At 44.1% G+C, this 8,590-nt stretch overlaps 1 long non-coding RNA gene across 1 annotated transcript; it reads right to left on the bottom strand.

Annotated features, from left to right (window-relative positions):
- Positions 1–5,272: 5,272 nt before the first annotated feature.
- On the bottom strand, positions 5,273–6,536 carry LOC111941873 (uncharacterized). The gene is made up of 2 exons (XR_015281145.1): positions 6,361–6,536; positions 5,273–5,369 (listed from the first exon to the last, which is right to left on the bottom strand). It is a non-coding gene; the product is annotated as an uncharacterized LOC111941873 (long non-coding RNA).
- Between the last annotated feature and the right edge of the window lie 2,054 nt (positions 6,537–8,590).

Raw genomic sequence — 8,590 nt, 5'->3', positions numbered from 1 at the left:
ATCTGAGTTCTGCTTTGGTATGGTTGATGTTTACCTATGTTCTTTCTCCTTTTTGTGTAATCTCTCACCCTAAAAACCCACAATTATTGCTGCAGAAGAGCAAACATCTTCCCAGAAATAAAATTCTATTAGCAAGCTTCAAGAATTTGAAGTGGCAGGTTGTCAGAGCCTAGTGCAATCAGATATTTTGGGCTGTTTTCCAAAGCACTTGAAGTTCACTCATAATGGGATGAAAAATTATTTGTAAGAGGTGATATCACAGAACAGTGAAAGGAAAAAAAGGTCATCTGCAATGGTGATAATCTTTATTTCTAAACCAGTCTGTTAATTTATATTACACTCTCTTAAAAATAAAAGGAAGTATTTTAACTAAAGAAATACCCTTAGAGACATAGTTTCAACTGAGATGTTAAAAACAGGAGATTATAAAGAAAAAAAAAAAAGAGAAAATTAAGATTTTGAAATTTTGTCAGTTTTTCCCCTACATGTTTGAGTAGCTATTTCATTTAAACTGCTACTGGGTTTGTTTTCCTTACCTGTGCCAGGAATCATAATTCAAAAATGTATTTGAAATCCATGGGCGCTGCATTGATGGGGAGGCAAATTATTTGGAGCAATATTGTGCATGTAATAATATAAAATACAAGAAATAATGCTGATATATAATTATATATAATATAATCATATTTATATTTATAGTTACATACATTTTTTTCATATTGTATAGAACATCTAGGGTAACTGTGACTTAAAACCAATAAAAGTTTGGACCTTATGTACAGTGGTTCCTGTTATTGCAAGCCTAATACCAACTATTAAATAAATAATATTTATTTAATAATAAATAACAATAAAATAAAGGCCATATGATAGCTTGATGTTCAACAGTACAAGCATGTGGTAAAGCACATCTGATTGATTATGTCAGTGATTGTGAGCTATTTATGGCCCAATGGCTCCAAGGGACACAAGTGGTTGCGTAAGCTAGAAATTGTTTATGCCCTCCCTGGGAATTACAATTACTGCACACTGCAATGTTAACATACAAAATTTGGTTTTGGAGAAGAATATGCGCTGCCATCAGGGTGCTTTTTCCAACACAAGTGTGTGTGTGTGTTGTTAAGAGTGAAGATGCTGAATGTTAAGTAGTTGTCCCAAGACCCCAGCAAGTATTTTTTTCCACCTGACAGTTCCTGAATGCTGCTGTAAAGTGAAGAAAGATTGTTTCCACATAAAAGTATTTTAACTCTTACACAGCAGAAAACGTACTAATTCCAATACCGCATGTCCTTCTTTATTACCTATGTTTTCAAATCGTATATAATTCCATTTCATATCTAAAGTTTTCATCTTATTCTTTTTTCACTTACAAATTTGAATACCAGTTGTGTACCCGAAGCCACATAAAAAAATTTCAGTCAGCACTTTCTTAATTGTCCTGTTTCTCTCTCATGTCACATGGTTATTACATATCACACCAAGAGTGTCATCAGGGATCATGCCCAGGATTTTGGCCAACACTGCTTTTCCTCTAAGATACTAAAAAATTGTTAGAAAATATTGTCTTTCTCGAAATGAAGGATGGACATGCTTGAAAAACTTCACAAATCAAATGCTATTCTTGCATCATCTCTTTCATACAATTTTACTGAATCCTTTCTCATTCCTCATTTAGTTTATTATTTCTGCTTTGACTCCTTAGTATATTTGCATTTATTTCACACCTTGCCTCCTTTCCCTTTTTTGCACTTTTGCTCTGCAATCTGCTGTCCCCAATCCCCCAAACCTTCCCCTTTAAAGTCCAAGATGCAGCTGTGATCACCCCTTCATTTTAACTAGGCCTTCTAAAGATCCTTCTGGGTCCACTGATCCCCTTTTGCCCTCTTTTCCTCCTCCCTGCAGCCTGAAAGAGAGCAGCAATGCACTCATCACTGAAAAACACTGCAAGCTTGAGGTCCTGCAGCACCAACCTCTTGGAGGCAGAAGAATGATGACACCACTCGTAGCTCGGAGTCGTATCACTTCTCTCCTTCATCTTCTGAGCAGGAATATTGCAGAGGGAGATAATGCCATGGCAACACAGAGAGGTTTGTCTCCACCTGACTTTGTGGGCAAGAAATGCCATGGGGCGGACATCCAACAGGAAAGAGCTTGCTGGACAAGTCACCAGCAGGTGATCACCCCCAAAAAAAGGACATCTAAGTATGGTGTGACATGGCAATGTGTGATAGCCCACTTAGAGAAGCAATACTACATAAGGACATACTGTACAAAACCAGTTTGCTTTTTACAATGAACATTTCAGTATCTTCACCACCCTGAAAATCAGCTGACACTTTACAGGAGCCAAAATGAAGCCCGTGGTGCCCCAATCGACCTCTCCGCAGCACTGAAGGCAAGCAGCCGAGAACAACGGGGAGTAAGGTATCACAGGAAGAAAAGGATGTTGCAAAAAGGACTTTGAAACTTATTCTGAAAAAATGCAGCAGGAAAATTGAACCTACAGTTTGGAGGGACTTGTTACGGGCTAAAGACTGTGGTTCAACTTTGACTAATGCAATGTTTCTCACCCTCAGACATGGGACGCTTTAGGGGCTGCTTTGTGGGACCAAGGTGATCAAGAAATACCTGAAAACCTGAGAAAGAACTCTTGTGCCACCTTGACAACCCTTCTGCACCCTCAGTGAGTGAAATATAAGGTTCTGATCGTAAGCTTGGCAAGGCTGTGGGAGGAGAACCAGAGCCCCTGGTCCCCTGATCCATTTGATCCAGAGGGGGAGCCTGATCTTTTCCTCCTCCCTATCTGCATGAGCTGTGGACAGCAGTGAGAAAACAATCTGCCACAGAGGGGAATTCTTATTTACTGCACACTTTTCTGGCCATTCACCAGCCCAATCAACCACCTAGGATGGGAAGGCTTGCCATAAAAGAGCTGTGTTGCTCTGCCTTAGACAATGGCATCACTGCCCCTCTCATTATTGGAAACCGAGGTGAGCTCATATGATCTGGCACCTCAAGACCTTAAGCAAACCGTGCCACTTATGCTGACAGGTACACAATTCACTGTCTGGATGTCAGAATGGAGAGAGCTTTGCGCTATTCAAGCTGCTGACAATTTACAGCAACCCCAAGGGCACATCCTGTGACCTATAGGTGTTGAAGCACTTATGGGAGAGGGAAAACACGTGCCTATTCCTAGACAGGCTCAGCTGCCTGCTGAAGCCCTTTGACAGAAGAAGGAGCTCACTTGTGGGCTTTTCGTAAAGTGACAGATGCTGGTCTCACTGTGTTTGTTTATGTAAGATTGGTACAAGGAACAACACCTCTCTCATCCCATTGGTGGCACGAGATAAAAAAAACTCTCAGGACATCTGTGTCATTGTTTTGAGAGCTAAAATCTTATTTATACAACAGTCATTGAGGGAGAAAAGTTTCCCTGAAGACTTTCCCTTGGGAAACAGACCAGCCAATGAGAGCCCCAAACTCACTCAGGCTCAGAAAATCATGTCCACACTCTCCCATTTTTGTTATTGAGAAAATGAGTGGAAAACGGCAACTCCTGCATGATGATCTTAGGAAAATCACTTCTCCATCTTCTCAGAAGGAATATCTCATCCTCTAACCATGAAAATTGTGGACACAGTCTGGACTGTAAGTGCAAATTTTGCATTAAGTGCAGATTCACTGCATCAGAAAAAGACTTTTCTACGCAACAGCTGGCTAAGTCGTGTTATGTATTTTCACACCTAATCATTTCTGCATCAAATAATTTGGCATTACTGGAAAAGTAAAAGATACTGAAAAGCCACAGAAGTAGATGACACTCTGACTGTTAACATACATGTGTATTTTGTGCTTAAATAACTCCTTTTCTCAGTAGAGAGTGTTCAGTACTCCTTTTCAGGACTTGTGCTCTTCCTTCTGAAGCTTTATTACTTCCCAGTGTCACATATGTATGCTCAGAATCTTTTGTGGAGGTACATAAGTGCCTTGAGCTGCTGACATGGGACAACAAAATCCCCTTTGGAGTTCTGCTCAGTGTCTAGAATTCAGATACTCCATGACATACTTTGCAAGTTTTTCTTACACAAAGACAATCCAGATCAAAGAGATCATTATTTATTTTTTTAGAGAATCATTCTAGTTCAATTTCTGAGGGCTTTTTGAATCTATGAAGCTTCACATCAAAACAAAGCTGCCATTAGTTCAATTACAGTGAGATGACAGAAATACCTTGGTTCTGCTTTTTTTTTTTTTTTATTTTCCCATGGCATTTTGAATATATTGCCTCCAAAAATGATTACAAGTATTAGTATTGCAGCTATTACAGCTGTGCTGCTTCCTCACACCCCAGCGTGACAGCAGATTAAAATCCAGCCACACTCCCACAAATAAAAAGATGCAGAAAAAGGCAAAGAGTAAAATCAGGGGTGCCTGACGGGAGCTGGGGCTATCCATGGCTGGTGCTGAGGTGCAGGATGGCCGCTCCTTCCTGGTGCCAGGTTGTGCATCAGTAGGATGAAGCTGCGGCAGTTCGCAGGAGCTTGTCCGAGGCACAGTATGAACTGATGTGGTGCCGAGGGAGATCGTGGCAGTAACACCATAGACATGTGGGGACACCAAGTGGCCAGAGGGACTGCGTGGGTTTGGGACGGCTGTGGGCTGTTGGCACCGAAGTCCTGCCGTGTGGGGGGATTGCAGGGGCACAGCAATGTCGAGAAAGTTGTTTTGAAGCGGGTTGTGGGTCTCCTGCTGATGGAAAGGGGCTGGGGGTCCCCCTGATACCTTGCAAGGTTGGGGAGCTTTTCTCAGGAGTCACTGGGGCCTGTGAGTCCCTGAGCAGCCTGGTGAGCCCAATGGTCCTGAGATGGAGACCTGGCCACCGAGTCCCCATTTGGAGAGCAAGTGGCCACTGCTGCATCGCCAAGAGCTGGTACCAGCTGGTCCCAGAGCTCGTCTGTCACCTTCAGGAAGGGGAAATGTCCTTGCTGAGGCCCTGGATGGGCAGAGTTGCAATTTCAAGGCATTCAAACATTCAAAAACTTCAAAGTAGAGCCTGCAAAATGCACAAATTGTATTTCTTTTTACCAGGACTCCAAAAACTCTGTGACAAAACATGAATGGGATTGTCTAGTCACACAGTTTCAGTTCGGTGGGAAATTTCTGAGTAGGTGGTATAGTCCAATGCCATCTCCTCTGCCATGGGGCTCTTTTTTTGTGGATGATCTTTTTGCTTCTCCTGCTCTTCCAGGCCTCCTCAGTGTTATTTGTCTTTTCTTCTGCTTCCTCTGGCCATTGTCCTGATGTTGGCTTTATAAGTTTGATAAATGGTTTTATATTATTTGCTGGGATCCACCTTGGGCCTGCCCCTGTGGAAACACAAGCATACCTTGTCCCACCAGGTCATTAGGGGGTAGGAGCCCATAACTTCTTTGGTTTTGGGGTCTTTGTTCAACACAGGCAGTTTGTCTTTTAATTGTGCTTGGGTCGAACTGGAAAAGTGCCTGATGATCAGGGGAGATCCCTGAATGAATTGTTCAGAAAGCTGAACATGAACACCTTCACCAGTCTCTCAATGGGAGATATTACCTGGACTGCCCCTCTCTGTTGATCAAGGACTCATTTGATGGAATGGTGTCAGAATGGACTGTCCTGTTGGGGAATGGGGTATGCCTGTGTTATGCCACACACCCCACTGATTTAAAAATCGGTGGAAGCGATGTGAGGTGTAGGCAGGGTCATTGTCTGTTTTAATTTATTGGGGGAAGTTGGAAAAAGCTAAGAGATAATGCTTGATGACACCTTTGCTTTTTTCTTCCGTGTGGGTGGAAGCAAAGCATCCAGAGGATGTGTCAATGGACACATAAATTTATTTTACATGGCTGAAGGGGGCAAAATGGGTCACATCTGTCTGCCAGAGCTGGAGACTTTGCAGTCCCCTTGGGTTGACTGCAGCTCTGAGAGACAGGAGAGTATAAGCCTGACAGGGCATGTAGCCACTATGGATCTTGCCTGCTCTCTACTACTTTTAAACATCCTCACTAGTGTGGGTACACTTTGTTGGAAGAACTGGTGGCTTATTTTTGCTTTTTCAAACATGTTTGCCACCATGGCTAGGGTGCCTGCTTGCCTGTTGCCTTCTGCAACAAAGCTGGGAAGGCTGGAATGGGACCTTTTCTGCATAACATAGTGGGGTTTTTTTTTATGTGGGATGGAAGATAAACAGGTAAGTAAACTATGTAATTTCGGATTTGAAATGTGTTTTAGGATGAAATTTTCTGCCCTCTGAACTACCCTGACAACATAGGCCAAATCAGTGACCAGATTAAATGGTTAATCAAATATAGAGAAGACTCTGACCATTGCTGCTAATTTGGTGATCTGAGGAGACCCACGGACGATTTCAATGTTTGACTCCCTTCTGCTGTGTAGCCAGGTCCTGGTCCTTCCAGGTGATGGCAGAGTTATGGAACTCCCAGATCCATCGGTGAAGGCAGTCAGAGCCTTTAATGGAATTGAACTTCTTAGGTTTTGGCACCAAATTGAAAGCCAAATTGAACAGTTTAAGAAAATTAATTGAAATGAAAGTTGTCTGGGCTAGCTATCTAATGCATATTGCAGGGGCTCAGAAGTTTGGAGTAACCAATTTAGATGGTCAGTGGTCAAGGGCAAATAAATGTTAGCAAGGTCCATCCCTGCTAGGGCATACAGGTGGGTCCCAGCCTTTATTTTTAGCTGAACTGTAATGTCTTGTGCTGCTGTGATGGTTCTGCCAGGCTGGTGGGTTCTAAAAGCCCACTCAATTCTTATCACGGGATCTGATATCTCGGGATCCCACTGAAATGTGAGTATGTAATATTTGGGGCTGGTGCTGAGCATAGCTAAGGAGAAAGGTATCTATGGATGGTACCCATGTGCTTGCCTGGTGTTTATGCCATCAGCTACCTTTTCTACCAGCGCCCTGGCCTCTGGTGTTAGGGATCATGGAGCATCGACATCCTCATCACCCTTCAAGAGGTGGAAGAGCGGTGTGAGGTCCTTGGTACCGATCCCCAGCAGTGGACGAACCCAGTTGGTGCTCCTGAAGAGACAGTGCAGATCTCAGAGGGTCCTGGGGTCATCCTTGATCTGCAGAGGCTGGGGCATGATGATCCTCTCTGCAACTGTGAGGCCAAGGCACTTCCACACGGTGGTGTGCTGGATCTTCTCAGCAATCTCAAACCCCCTGCTCTGTACAGTTTCGGTGACATCTTGAAGAGCACAGTCTAACAGGAAACGAGTCCCTGCACTGCTGAGAATGTCATCCATGTAGTGGAGGATGATTGCACTGGGGTATTTCCTCCTAACAGAGGACAAGATTCGGGCCACAAACCACTGGCAGATTGTTGGTGGGTTCTTCATGCCTTGTGGCAAGACTGTTACGGTATTATTGCAGAGGTGCCTGTCTATTTAGGGATGGGACTGAGAACACAAATTGGGGGCATCATCTGTCTGGAGCAGGAGATTAAAAAAACAGTCCTTCAGGTTGATGACCACCATCTGCCAGTCTTGGGGAATCACAGAGGCTGTGGGCAGGCCAGGCTGGAAGGGACCTTTACCCTCAGTAACCTCATTGCTCTTTCTTAAGTCTTGCAGGAACCTGTCCTTGCCTAGTTTTTGAATAATGAAGACAGGCATGTTCCAAGGGATAACAGATAGAACTATACAACCCTTGGACACCTGCTCCTGTATGAGGGACTGCAGCACCTTTAATTTTTTTCTCTGGAAGAAGAAATCCACCCATATGGGGTTGTCAGTCTTCCAAGTTAACTGGAGGTACACTGCTCAGTGGCCCTGACTTAGAAATCCAGTGGTAGGGTGAGGATTTCTAGTCATGTCCCCCAGTGCGATAACAGGTCCCTCCCACGGAGTGTTATAGGGGCCCAGACCACAAAAGGTCTCACTGTGGCTACTCTGCCCTCAGAGCCCTCAAAGCAGATGCTGTCCCAGCTCCTGAAACTGGTGGCTGCTCCCCCAATGCAAAATGACCCCAGCGGCTGGTACAAGGGGCTATTTCTCTGGCCACTTGGAGCGGGAAATGGTAAGTGACATCCACTCCAGTGTCCAACAGTCCTATGAGTATGAGGTTTTCCCTTGTGAGATAGAGCACGCTCTGCAACACATCTATTGTGACCCAGGATCGGAGCCCACATCGCCTGTGGATCTGCAGGCATGGTGACAGTAAAGCCAAAGATAAGTTTGGGTGACAACAGTGCCCTTGCCGTGTCAACCCTTCAACGGGGATTCCAGGAATATTTCTAGGTCTCAAAGAGACATGAGCAGTTGATGGTTGCTAAAAGGTATTTATTGTGTAAAAGCATCAGTCTCAAAGGTGAAGAATTCAGAGAGCTGAAGTCTTTGCTGAAAGCTTTTGGCATAAAGTCCTGAGTTCTGAGCAGCAGCTCTCTGGTATAAGGTTCCCATGGTCGGGGCAGCAGCTTCTCAGCATGGAGTTCTGTTGTCCTGGGACACAGAAGCATTTGGTGATGATGATGGAGCTGCTGTTCTTCTTCCTTCGGTCGTTCTTTCTTCTCTGATCCCCAATACAGGG

Source organism: Cyanistes caeruleus, chromosome Z (assembly GCF_971803275.1).
Source record: "Cyanistes caeruleus chromosome Z, bCyaCae1.hap1.1, whole genome shotgun sequence".
NCBI classification, from domain to species: Eukaryota; Metazoa; Chordata; class Aves; order Passeriformes; family Paridae; genus Cyanistes; species Cyanistes caeruleus.
The sequence above is the reverse complement of the archived record's forward strand: the minus strand, read 5'-3'. Positions and strand labels throughout refer to the sequence as shown.